The sequence below is a fragment of the Rattus rattus genome, chromosome 8 (genome assembly GCF_011064425.1).
Source record: "Rattus rattus isolate New Zealand chromosome 8, Rrattus_CSIRO_v1, whole genome shotgun sequence".
NCBI classification, from domain to species: Eukaryota; Metazoa; Chordata; class Mammalia; order Rodentia; family Muridae; genus Rattus; species Rattus rattus.
The window spans coordinates 60,406,024-60,419,896 of NC_046161.1; positions in this window are offsets into that span (position 1 = coordinate 60,406,024).

A 13,873-nucleotide genomic window follows, 5' to 3' on the forward strand; every position below is an offset into this window, starting at 1 on the left:
TCAGCTCTAGGCTCCACCCTCTGATCCGGGACCCCGCCCTCGCCACGCCCAGGGTGTTCCCTGCAGCCCTAAAGTCCTGAAGCGGGAAGATAACACCGCCCGGGTCGCCAGGCAAAGGAAGGAACCCTCAGCAGGGTCATCCATTTGTCAAATATTTCCCTAAAGTCCACTGCCTGCCAGGTAGGCAGCCGAGCTAAGTTTTTAGCTGGTCTTTGGTGCCCTGCATGCTAAGGTGCTAGATGAATAGGCACAGGTGGGGTCCAGGCCTGGGCTTCCGCTAGGACCACCCTTGTTCTCTTTCATGTGGTCCGTGGTAGCACCACCTGGAGACTCCAACTGAGGCAGTGCCAGGGTGAGGCTGGGATCTGTTCTAGCTTTGCCGAGCACCTACAGACCATTTGTTTATTCCATACACCTGTCCACCTGTCCATCTTTCCATCCTTCCCACCTTAACATCTGCTCCAAGTTAGTGTGGGGGGAAGAGGCAGTTTAAAAACCCAGGCTCGGGACTGGAGAGATGGCTCAGTGGTTAAGAGCACTGACTGCTCTTCCAGAGGGTCCTGAGTTCAATTCCCAGCAACCACATGGTGGCTCACAACCAACTGTAACAGAATCCATCATGGTGTGTCTGAAGAGAGCAACAGTGTACTCAGGCAAAATAAATAAATCTTTAAAAACAAACAAACAAAAAACCCCCAGGCTCAGCTTTGAAAGTCACATGGCCTGGATGTGAAGAACCATGTGGGCTTTCTGACATCTGTAAAACAGGTAGCAGTTAAGTCTAAAAACCGAGTGAAGCTGGACGGCACGGGCCTGGGGTTCCACGTAATTATGAGGCTGAGGCAAGAGAATTGTTTGAAACCAGGAGTTCAAAGTCAACTTGAGCAACTCGGCCTCAGCCTCAGGTAGTGGCTTCCTGATGGGCTTGTTCTGCCGGGATGGATGGGTGGTGACAGACAGATGATAAGAAGTCGGTAAGGAAGAGTGCGGAGAAGAGGAACTTAGGGAGTCATGGCAGTGGCATGCACTGCCGTCCTCATCTATCCTGCTGGTCTTTTTAGAGTGTAGTAGGATTTTTGGTTGGTTTATTGTTTGGTTTGGGTTTGGTTTTTCTAGATAAGTAGATAGACTTTCTCTGTGTAGCCCTTGCTGTCCTGAAACTTCATCTCTAAAACCAAATCTGCCTGCCTCTGCCCCCCAAGTAGTGGGATTAAAGGTTCGTGCCTGCCCAGCTGTAATAAGATTTCAATGCAGAACTGTCACTCCATGTGTAAAAACAGAAGTGGCTTCCATTTCTACCTCAGCCCCACACTCCTCACTCAGCTTCAGGTGAGCTGTACTATTCAGTAGGTCAAGGGTCAAGTGCTCTGGTCACAAACCAGGTCATGTGTGATGGCTATTCTTAGTTGTCAAGAGAGCCCCAGGTGGAATTAAGTAAAAAATAAAATTCCCAAGCAGCTGGGCACACTTGTGAGGGACTTTTAATTAACAGGATCATGTGGGGTAGGAAGACCCTCCCCGAATCTGGGCCTTCTCGCGGCAGCCTATGTAAGGCACTTGGAAGAAAGAAGCATTTGCTTCTTGCCTGCTTGCCTTCACTCTCTGGTCAGATCCTGCTGTTCCGGCTTCCCTTCACGGGTGTTAGAGCCTACACCTAGTGTGCAGGATCCAAACACACACAAGAGAGCAGCTGAAACAGCCACCTCGTGGGCTCTACAACTGCTGGATCCTTGGACTTTCTGTTAGTAGACAGTTATTGGACTAACTGAGCCACAGTCTGTAAGCCACACTAATAAATCCACACACACAGAGAAAGGCACGGACGACAGACAGACAGACAGACAGACAGACAGACACACACACACACACACACACACACACAAAGGGAGTTGGGGGAGACCCTAATGGTCCTGGTTCCCTGACTAGTACATTTGTGTAACTGAATGTAGGTGTCTTAAAGTTTTGGCAGTAGAAAGTTTCTGAATATGCGACAACTAAAAATTTAAATCCCAGCATGTAATGAATCTAAGGTGTGTCTGGCAGCCCTTGATCGTGTGCATTCAGCCCATGCACCCTGAAGTGTCACTTCAGCCTTGGCTCTGAGCACACAGTACGCACACTTTGTACTGCGCACACTGTCACAGCATGCATGGCCAATTAGCATTACCCGAAACGCCTCAGCTGTAGTCTGAGAGTATTGTTTATGAACAAATTGTTTTGGAGGTTTTCTTGGTTGTTTGGTTTGTTGATGTTTTAGACATGGTTTCTCTCCAGGCTGGTCTCAAACTCAGTGATTCACCTGCCTCTGCCCTCTAGGTTCTGGGGCTAAAAGCCACCATCATCTGGCAACTTGCTGTGTTTTTAATGTACAAAGTTATCTGCCCTTATAAAAACATAGTGGTTTGATTTAAAAAAAAGCAAAACAAAGACAGTATTTTCTTATGCCATTCGATCCGTGTGTGTGGCAGCATGTAGGCTTGTACCCTGTTTGTCTCTGTCAGCATCGCACAGCTAGAGTCATCTGGGAAGGGAGGAACCTTAGTTGAAAAAAGCCCTGCAGACAGACAGAGTTCCCGTCCGCACTTTCTTGACTACTGATTGATGTAGGAGGGTCCAGCCCACTCTGGATGGTGCCACCCCTGGACCAGCGGTCATGGGGTGGATGGTATAAAAACAAACAAACAACAATAAAACCAAAAAAGCAGACAGATAGCCAGGCATAGTAGCGCATACCTTTAATCCCAGCATTTGGGAGGCAGAGGCAGGCAGAGCTCTATAAGTTGAAGGCCAGCCTGGTCTATATAGTGAATTTCAGGACAGCCAGGGCCCCCAGCTCTGAAAAAAAAAAAAAAAAAAAAAAAAAAAAGGTGTGCACCACCGCACCTGGCTCCGTTGACTATTTTAAACACCCACCAACTCTGATAATGCTCTATGTCCTGCAGCATCAAACATCCAACAATATTTTATGAACTGGCACATTTGTCCCACTGCTGTGCAAACTTGCCTGCATCTTTAGTTACGGTAAAATTATTGCGTGTAGCAAGGAATCTCACAGGAACTTAACACAGTGGGCGGCCCTGCGCAGAGAGATGAGCAGTTTTGCTCTATTAGGCTCATACCTGGAAGGAGGGGTTTGGGGCAGGGCCAAAAGCAAAGCAAAGCATCTGTGTTAAGGGCTGTGGTTCGGAGACAAGTCTCTCTTGCTAGTACAGATGCTCAGCAGAGGACATCCTCACTACCACTGGTGCTTGCACTCAATCTCCTCCTCCAAATTCAGTGTGCCAAGGCCAGGAAACCAGGAAGCTGCAACTTCCCAGGTAGAGGTGGAGGTGTGGTCTCTGGAAGGGAAATGACCCACACCAAGGAGAAGTGCTGGGGTTTCATTTCCTCTTTGGGATGCCGGTATCAGAATTGAACAAAGAGACATTGAGTCTCTTCTACCCACACAGCCACTTCAGTGTTCAGAGCATCGTCCTAATGGCCTCTGTCTCTTGGCCTCCGTTTCCTTGCCTCTCTCTGGGTATAAGGCCGGTTCTCTATCTCCCAAAACAAACTGCTATCAGAGCCTCCCCAACCCCCCCTCACCTATCCCGTTTTCACTCCCTCCCACCACGTACTTCACTCTGGCCACGGGAATCTTCCGGCTTTCCTGACCTTCCACATTCATTCCTACCTGGAACATACTTTCTCTTGACTCCTCCACCAGTGAGCTTACTGTGCCCTCCTTGAAGGGGATTCCTTCCACGTCGCGGCAAGCTCCTAGTCCAGTCTGTAATTGCTGTGTGTCTCCAGCATAAGAGAGAGGGGGGGGAAGCGCTTTTCCTCCCCCACTGTTTGGACTAGTTTTTCTGACACAAACTTGACTCATAGGAAAAAGTCACCATAAGATCAGGCTATAAGGCAGAGGTAGGTGGATCTCTGTGTTCAAAACCAGCCTGGTCTACAAAGCGAGTTTTACAAGACAGCCACGGCTACACAGAGAAACCCTGTCTCGAAAACAAAACATCAGGCTATATTGTCCAGGCAGTGGTTGTTTCGAGCCTTTAATCCCAGCACTCAAGAGGAGAGATCTCTGAGTTTGGAGCCAGCCTGGTCTACAGAGTAAGTTCCAGGACAGCCAGGGAGACACAGAAAAACCCTAGCTCAGAAAAAACAAAACAACAAGAAACAAACAAAGCAGGCTATAGGCAAACCTGTAAGGCATCTTCCTAATTAGTGGTTGATGTGAAAGGACACAGCTCATTGTGGGTGGGGTCACCCATAGGTTGTTCTGGGTTCTATAAGGAAAGCAGGCAGAGCAGGCCATAGGAGCAAGCCCAGAAGCAGCCCTTCTCCATGACCTCCCCACCAGCTTCTGCCCTGACTTCCTTAGATGGTGACAGTGAGGTGGAAGTGTATCATCACAGCAATAGAAACCCTGTAAGAGTCTTGTTGCTATTCCTGTAACAAACGACAGCTTAGAGCTGGGAAGATGGCATAGCAATTAATAACACTGGCTGAGCTTTCAGAGGACTCAGGTTCGATTCCAAGCACCCACATGGCAGCTCCCAAGCACCTGCAACTCCAGCTCCAGGGTTACAGGACATTTGAACCAGTTTTTAGCCGAGGTGTGTCTCAGCCCTTAGCACACATCTTTAATCCCTCTGGCTGGAATATACACATGTCCTTAGTACTCACCTTTAATCTTTTTTTTTTTTTTAAAGATTTATTCATTTATTATATATAAGTACACGTAGCTGTCCTCAGATACACCAGAAGAGGGCATCGGATCTCCTTACAGATGGTTGTGAGCCACCATGTGGTTGCTGGGAATTGAACTCAGGACCTCTGGAAGAGCAGTCCGTGCTCTTAACCGCTGAGCCATCTCTCAGCCCCTCTCACCTTTTAATCTTAAACAATGAAGGTAAAGTTAGTTTGTAGAGGGAAATTGCCATTTTTGAAAGTGACGTCTAATTGAGTGTCAGAAAAAGTGATGAATCAGAGAAAAATTTGACCGAATAGGATCTTCCCAACTCTCTCAAGGGGAGGCAAGGAAAGCTACTTAAGGGGGAGACAGACAGCACAGGAATACAGTAGACTTCCTGGAGAGCAGTGCAGTGGAGTTGAGAGGGCGAGTAGAGCAGCACAGAGAGGGAGAAGGAGGCAGTTTTACCAGGAGAGTTTTACAGAGAGAGAGAGAGAGAGAGAGAGAGAGAGAGAGAGAGAGAGAGAGAGAGAGATATTGAAGAGAGAACAAGCTAGAAACAGGTAAAGACAGAAGAAGCAAAGAGAATGAGAAGGGGCCAGAAGAGTGATAGTTTGAGACCAAGGAGAGCAATTCAGTCAGAAGCTGAGAGAAGCCAGTAAGAATCAGTCAGCGTGGAGAGGAGTTTGAGCCAGAGCAGCTGAGTTGAACCAGCCAGCCAGAACGCAGAAAGAATTAGAAAGGGTGAGCTTATTCAGCTCTAAGTCTCTGAGGCTGAAAACATTCTAGGCCTGGATAAGATTGTATGGAGTCCAGAAGCTCCCAGGACTAGGCCTAGGCTAGCAGACAGAGGCACTAAGCCTCTGAGTCAACAACTATGACAGGAGAATAAAGGTTACTTTTACACTCTGGAGGATTGACTGACCTCTTTTTACATGACATGGAATACTGTAGAGGTGAAGGTCCAAAGATCCTGGGCAAACAGTTTGATGGTGGGAAGCCCGGGTCTGTAGCTTAGGGGCACAGCGTGCATGAGGCCTTGGATGCACTCTCCAGCACAACAAAGCAAAAGAAAACCACTTGTTTTCATGCTTAGGCGCCATAATGAATAGGTGTCTTATGGAGATAGAGTGGACCAAAGGGTGTGTTGTGACGCTAGTAGAGGACAGGAGAGCCCAGTGAGGCCTGTCTGCTCAGATTCTCCTGTAGGTACACTCGTCCCTCCTCTCCGGGTGTGGGCGGGACACTCTGGAATGAGTGTCTTCCAAGGAGTAGGGAGAGAATTGTAATCAAGGGTTCAGTAAAGAAACTACCAAAATGGCTGTTCCATGGTCAGGGGGAAAGATTTTTATTGTAGATGTGAGAGAGAGGGCTGGGGGACAGAGAGACAGAGACAGACAGAGACGAACATCCAGAGGCTTCAGAAAGAATTCAGAGCTGGGGGGGAGGGAAGCAGACTGGACGTCGCCGGGTCTGCCTGCAAGAGAAGCAAGGACAGCGGGAGAGAGAGCTGGGGCAGAGGGAAACCATGCCCTTATGTAGAAAACAAGGGGTGTCTTGGAGGAGGGACGCCTAGGAGCTGGCATGGACTTTGAAATGCACAACGAGTACCTGTGGAGGGACTGAGGGGTGGAGAGGCCAGCGTGGGCTTTGATATGTAGCTATAGGCATATGCCAAAGGAATGGGCCATTTCTGGCAGGCAGAAGCCGGTTTTCTCGGGTTTGTGAGAAATGCTGACCTAGGCTTTCCTAAACATTCTTTCCATAGTTCCACCTGAGCATAGCTAAGACTCATTTCTGGGCACATGCACTGCCTTTGGGGTTCGGAGAACTCGGAGCTTCCTCTGCACCTGAGGAGAATGACCTTTCTAGATTTGATGGCTAAGCTGAGGGGTGAGGAGACTGGGCTGGCTTTGATTTCACTGACACTGCAGGTACAGATGTGCACTACCATGCACTGCTTGGGTTGTTCGTGGTGTTTAATGTGTGTATGCGTGTGTGTGCATCCCACCTTCCCTTCAGTCTCTCCCTCCTGCCCTCCATCCCCCCACAGACATGTTAATTTTATTCACTTACTTATTCAAGTATTCTTTCTCTTTTTAAAAAGCGCTGGGCTGGAGAGATGGCTCAGCCGTTAAAGGCTAGGCTCACAACCAAAAAGTGTTTTATTGGTTTGCTGTGGGGGAAAGGGGCCATCCCATGCTGGTGCTCACAGGTATACAGGGGATATAGGAATATAGGACCCAGGAATTGAACCCAGATCCCCAGGCTTGGCAGCAAGTGCCTTTATTTACCCACTGAACCAATTTACCAGGTATTTTTCCAAACCAGTGTTTTCCTCACTAGTTATAGAATGAGAGTTTGTGCAGCTGAGGTGTTAAAAATGTGGAGTAACCTTTCTGCTCCTAGGTCCCTAGGGCTCCACAGAACAAGGGTGCAGTCAGACAGCAAGAGGCTTGTGGTGGGTGTGGTGGCACAAATCTGCACTCCACCAGGGCTAGGCTAGAAAGGGCTGCTGTAAGGGCAGATCGGGCCTTTTGTCCATCACTATCCAGCGTGGTGTGGAGTGACAGTTGCTTTAAAGTGCTGGGCTACTTCTGGAAGCTTTTGTGACTTTTTTTTTTCATATGCACATGCGCACTCAAGTGTGAAGTCAGTGAGTGCCCTCCTTCCGCCAAGGGGGTCCCTGGGAATCAAACTCAGGTCATCAGGTTTAGTGGCGGGAGCCTTCACTGCAGAGCCATCTCACCTCACCGGCTCTCTTCTTCGTGGTTACATTAGGATCTTATACTCCATTAATAGACTATAGAGCAAATTCACTTCCAAATTTCTGACTGCTTAGCGCTTGGAAGAAAGAGCCTGGCGCTAGCATTTACAGTAAGCTCCAGATCATGTTCTGATCCTTGAAACTGTTGGTTGGGACCCAAGTGGCAGGCTGTTTCTGGATTCTCACACCAGCTTCCTGGGACCACTGGACACTGGTTACTTGATGCAGACATGGAGTCCACGCTCGCCGCTCATAGGTAGGATCGTGGACTAAGCAATGGGCAGGAGAGACTTGGGGTGATGATATCTCCCCGACTTAACGGGGCTCCTGCCGTAGCGCTGGTTGCTTCAGGGAGCGCCCCATGCTGATGCTTGAGCTGGCTCGCTCCTCTCTGGCCTTGGCTGGGAACCTTGCCCTTCACCATCCTCACACAAAGCTCCTTTTCACCGGCAGGGCTTCTGCAGCTGAGAGGCGCTCAGGAGGTTTGGATAACCCCCATTAAGAAAACAAACAGCTCCTGGTTGCAGCTGGGCACAGAGACCTGATTCTTCTCTGGGGCCGGCAGGCACGCTGGCTTCATGATTACCCGAGCAAGGGTGGGTCTAGCCTGCTATGGCAGATCCCAATTTTGCTTGTCTGTGTAATCTTTGAGAATTACAATCGTTGAGGATCTGCAACCCAAATCCTTATCTGCAGGAGATCTGTACGTGGGTTAAACCACATCATGCTTCTGAAGTGTTTAGCATGGGCCAGGCACACAGTGAATACATAGTAATTTTTTTTTATTTATACCAAATTACTATTTTTATACTTCATAAACCAGTGGGAGACTGGCCACTGCATATGGTTCTTCCTAATATATTTTATTTCTTTTAATACGCTGAGGTACAACTATTTTCAAGTGTTAAATGCTATGATAAGGATTTCCACATTTACTCCATAGTGCACAGAAGTGTGGAGACAGAGGTTATCATATCCATCACATAGGCATGGTTCTTACTGATTGACTTTAAATAGATCTGTGTGTATGGGTATACATTTATAAATATAAATCTTTTTATTTTTGAGACAGTGTCTTTCTGTGTAGCACTGTCTGTCCTGGAACTCACTCTGTAGATCAGGCTAGCTTCCACCTGCTCTGCTTCCCGTGTGCTATGATTAAAGGCGTGTGCCACCATGTCTGGCTAAAAGACACTTTATAATTTTTACTTGAACTACTTAATTTAAAAACAACCCCCCCAAAACAACAACAACAACAACAACAACAACAACAACAACAACAGCAAAAATAAAACAGACTCTCCTGTCTGGTCTCCAACTGGCTGTGTAGCCGACCTTGAACTTTCCATCCTCCTATCTTCACTTCCTAGGAAATGCCATCTTGTCTGGGTATAGGCAATGCTTGGGATCAAACCTAAGGTTTTGTCTATGCTCAGCAAGCACTCTAGCAAATGATCTGTAAAGGGATTTTAATCCAGCAACATGGCTTCTCTGGCTGGAATACAGACGAATCCTTAATAATCCCAAACAATGAAGGTAATGTTATTTTGTAGAAGGAAGCACCCATGTGTGAAAGTGATGTCTAATTGAGAGGCAGACAAAGTGATGAATCAGAGAAAGATCTGACAGAATAGGATATATCCAATTCTCAGAGAACAGAGAGAAAAAAGAGCCACTTAAGAGAAAACAGCAAGGAGAGAGAGACAGACAGACAGACAGACAGATAGACAGACAGACAGCAGGAGCCAGAGAACAAGAAGGAGCCAGAAGATTAGAACAGATTGCCAAAGCTAGTTTGAGGCCAAACAATGCAATTCAGTCAGAAGCTGAGAGAAGCCAGTTTGAATCAGTCAGTGTGGAGAGGAATTTGAGCTAGAACAGCCGAGTTGGCCAGCCAGCCAGAGATCTGAGAGAGCTTAAAGGGATGAGCTTATTCAGCTGTAAGTCTCAGAGACTGAAAACATTCTAAGCCTAGACTAGACTGTACAGAGCTAGAAACATCCTTAACCAGACTAGGCCTCGGTTGGCAGACGGAGAGTCAACCTCTGGAGACAATTACATCAAGCAAATAAAAGCAACTTTTATATTGAGCTACATATATCCCAAGCTTTTGATTTTTAAAAATTACTTTGCTCTGTGTGTGTGTGTGTGTGTGTGTGTGTGTGTGTGTGTGTGTGTGTGTGTGTGTGTGTGTGTATGAGAGGGAGAGAGAGTGCGCTCAGGAGTCAGAGATAGGCAATCTCTGTGAGTTCAAGGCCAGCCTGTTCTCAGAATGAGTTCAGGACAGCCAAGGTTGCACAGAGAAACACTGCCAAGGTTGCACAGAGAAACACTGTCAAAAAAATATATAAACAAGGGGCTGGAGAGATGGCTCAGTGGTTAAGAGCACTGACTGCTCTTGCAGAGGTCCTGAGTTCAATTCCCAGCAACCATATGGTGGCTCACAACCATCTGTAATGGGATCCGACGCCCTCTTCTGGTGTGTCTGAAGACAGCTACAGTGTACTCATATATAATAAATAAATCCATTAAAAATATATATAAACAAACAAATAGATAATTTTTATGTGTGAATTTTGGACTTTAGAGTAACCTTTTAAAAAGGTCTTGCTAAGACATTTTAAACTTCAGAGGTAGTCTAAACTCCATTTTTATAAAGTGAGGACAGGCCTTGAGGAAGAAAGTGTGGGTTTCAGAGAGGGTAGCGGTGAGAAGGCACTTTCAGTGAGCATGTCCTGTGTGAGCAAAGCCTAGGACATGAGCCAACAGTGTCACTCCTAAGGGCCACTCACTCCTGCCCAGGTTGTGACGAGCTTCTCAGGTGCTTGGGATAGGATCAGGGACGCTTGCAGGGCTTTCTACATATAGACCGTCCAGCCAGCTCTCCCCCCTCGGCACTCACCATTGGGGCCACAGAGCAAAGAAACACCCATGTAATTGGGGTGGTTTATGAAGACAGCTTTAAACAAGAACTGAGTTCAACAGGCAGAATCCAGGAGGGGCTGTGGCTGCTGTAGATCTGCAGGTCTGGAATGGAGGTGCTCCTACCTTCACCGTAGCATTCCACAGGGTGTCGTCTGTGGCTTCTCAAACAGTGGAGTTGCTTTGCTCTGTATGGGATCAAGCCAAGGACTTTAGGTAGCTGTGACCTGTTCTGCCCCTAAGCTATGGCCTCGGCCCCACCCATGTCTTAGGATCAAATGATTCTCCTCCCTCAGCCTCGCCTGTGGTTGGGACTCAAACAAGATTCAACCAGAGTAGTTTTTAATCCAAATGTGGTGGTGGTACCTTTAATCCCAGCACTTGGGAGGCAGAGGCAGGCAGATCTCTGTGAGTTTGAGGCCAACCCGGTCTACAGAGCAAGTTCCAGTACAACCAGAACTACAAAGAAAAACCCTGTCTCACAAAACTAAATGAAAAAGTTGTCTAGTGGCTTCTCCTAAAACCAGCTGGACAAGACATCATTGCAAGACTTTTAGGGAGACTGCCTCAGATGCTCAAATATAAGGACAAGTTGGAAACAAAATGAGACTTGTTTATAATTTTCTTGTTAAGTGGACTTAATTCAGGCCTTAAAAAAAAATTAGCAAGGCAAAGCGGCTTGCAGTACCTGGGAAGCTGAGGCCAGAGGATGAGGAGTTCAAGGCCAGCCTTTGCTATATAGAACATCAGGGGCCAGCCTGAGTTCTATGAAACCACTTCGAGGCAAGCAGATAAAATAGCTTAATAGTCTAAGCTGGTTCCTCTTGTGTGGAGTCCTCTTGGCAATCTCTGCCTTCCTCGTGTGGTGTAATGGAGCAGACTACTTGATCTCTCTTACGGTGGATGATGCCCCCTGACACAGTGAAGTCCTACAGCTGGAGCTCAGTGCCTGGCATATCAGAGTGTTCATGACAGCTCTTATTGTAGTTAATTAGACTCCACAGTGGCAGTGGCTGTCGGGGACACTCTGCTCCCTGCCTTGCACATGGTCCTGGCTGCCTTGTGCTTCATGTTTTTCTGGTGATGTTCCCCAGTAGAGAGACAGGCTGGGTGGGCCCCTGTGGTCTTGACTGCAGCTACTCATAATGCAAGGGGAAGCTGAGAGCTTTGAAGCTCAGGGGGAAACTCATTTGGAAACAGTTGTCAATTCTCTTTAGGGAAAGGTCCTGTCTCAGACTGAATAGGGTTTTTCTGTGGGTTTTTTTTTCAGTTGGGAGATAACCCTGCTTGCTGCCTCTGAGCTGCTGTTGAGCTGCCTTAGGTGGGTGGGGCTTTCTGTCCAGGTCTGGTCTTCACAGCAACAGGACAATTTCCATAGCAAGCCAGGGTTAGAGGGGCAAAGCTTGCAGAAAGATTTGTATCCCAGGACTGGAGAGATGGCTCAGTGGTTAAGAGCACCGACTGCTCTTCCAGAGGTCCTGAGTTCAATTCCCAGCAACCACATGGTGACTCACAACCATCTGTAATGGGACCTGATGCCCTCTTCTGGTGTGTCTGAAGATAGCTACAGTGTCACATACATAACAAGTCTTTTTTTTTTTTTTTTAAAGCAAAAGTAATGGAAGTTTCCATATCTAGAGATAACTGCACTTAACAATTCAGTCAGTGCCCCTCCCAGTTAGTTTTATTAAATGGGGATCATGTTGTCCATGGCCTGTTTTTTTCACTCAGGAAATATTTTCCTTGTGGATGAATACTGCTTGCCACCACTGTTAATGTCTCTGTGATCTCTAATTGGGTCACCGTACCATACCTCATCATCCCTTCCCAATGGACAGGTAGGTTGCTTCCAGTTTTTTCAGCTGTCCACAGAGCCATGAGGACATCTTTGAGTACTTGTCTTTAGTACCTGGTTTCTAGGAGTGTTCATAGGGATCTTCGGTGAACAACTCTCTCACACCTGTCCACGCCTGTCCACATCCATCCAGAGTGTTGGGAATAACTGTCTCAGGAAGCTGTGTTACAGACTGAAGACGAAGATGAACGAGGAGGGCTGCAGAGGCCTGAGCAGTTGAAAGCACTGATTGCTTTCAGAGGACCTGGGTTCAACTCCTAGTGCCCACATGGCACCTTACAACCACCTGTAGTTCCATTTCCAGGGGACCCAACTCTGTCTCCTGACCTCCATGGGTCATGGTATGTGTACACTGAGGAATACATACATACATACATACATACATACATACATACATACTAAAGAAATGGGGGCTGAGATGTTACAGGCATAGAGCCCAAAGCTAACAATAATGAGGATGGGAAGGGCAGAGTTGGAATTACCTTCCAAGAGGCGTTACTGCCCTTGTGAAGGCCTGGGAGATAAACAGGGCAGGGTGAGCTAGGGTCCTCACAGTCCTAACTGTGACACAGCCTGCACGTTTGGCACCTGTTTTGAGCCTGAGCTATTGCCAGGGACCTTGGAGTTTATGGTTTCGTTGACAGTGCCAACCTAAAGCCACACAACTGACAGGGCAGAGCATTGGCAGGTGACATGTCCCAAGGTTCAGGGGACGGGCTAGCTTGTTCCCATCTAAATCTAACACTCAGCCCTGGCCTGCCCTGCCCAAACACCGAGAGGCTCCACCAGTCTCTCCAGAGACCAAGTATGAGGTTCACATGAATGCCAACTGCAGAGAGGGTCTGTCCTCTGCTCTAGGGACTCATTATTGTCCTTCCTCCTCCCTTCCAAATGCTGGTGGGGAAAATCTCAGCATCTTGTACAAACCTCCTGTGGACCCAGAGCTTGCTCTGCTCAGCCAGGTCTCGACTCCATCCCGAGCACCTCCAGCAGCACATCCTTTTTTTTTTTTTTTTTTGGTTCTTTTTTTTTTTTTTCCGAGCTGGGGACCGAACCCAGGGCCTTGCGCTTCCCTAGGCAAGCGCTACCACTGAGCTAAATCCCAACCCCAGCACATCCTTTCTAAAGGCGTTTATTTATATATTTATTTAGGCTTCAAGTTGCCAGGCATGGTAGTATACACCTGTAATTTCAGCAACTAGGAGGGAGAGGCAGGAGGATCTCTGTGAGTTTGAGGTCAGCCTGGTCTACAAAGTGAGTTCCAGGACATTAGGGCTACAAAGAGAAACCCTGTCCCAAAAAAACAAAACAAAAAACAACAAAAAGAAAAACAAAACACAAAAACCCCAAAACTCCCCAGAACCCTAAGTTGCTGGGATTTATGTGTGACACTCTGAGTCTATCTTAGCTGCTGACTTACTTTGTCACTGAACACTTCTACTAAAAACCAGCTCTAATCTTCAGATGACATCAGATTTAATGTGTGTGTGGGGATGGGAGGGTGGGCAGGGACAGATAACCCAAGGGTCATGCCAGGGTAAATGCAGACTTCTCTCCATAGCTTTTATCTGAATGTCTCAAATGTGCCCAGCTAGTTCATTTGGTAGAGTATTAGACTCCTAAAAGGCTCAAAAGGCCCTCCCTG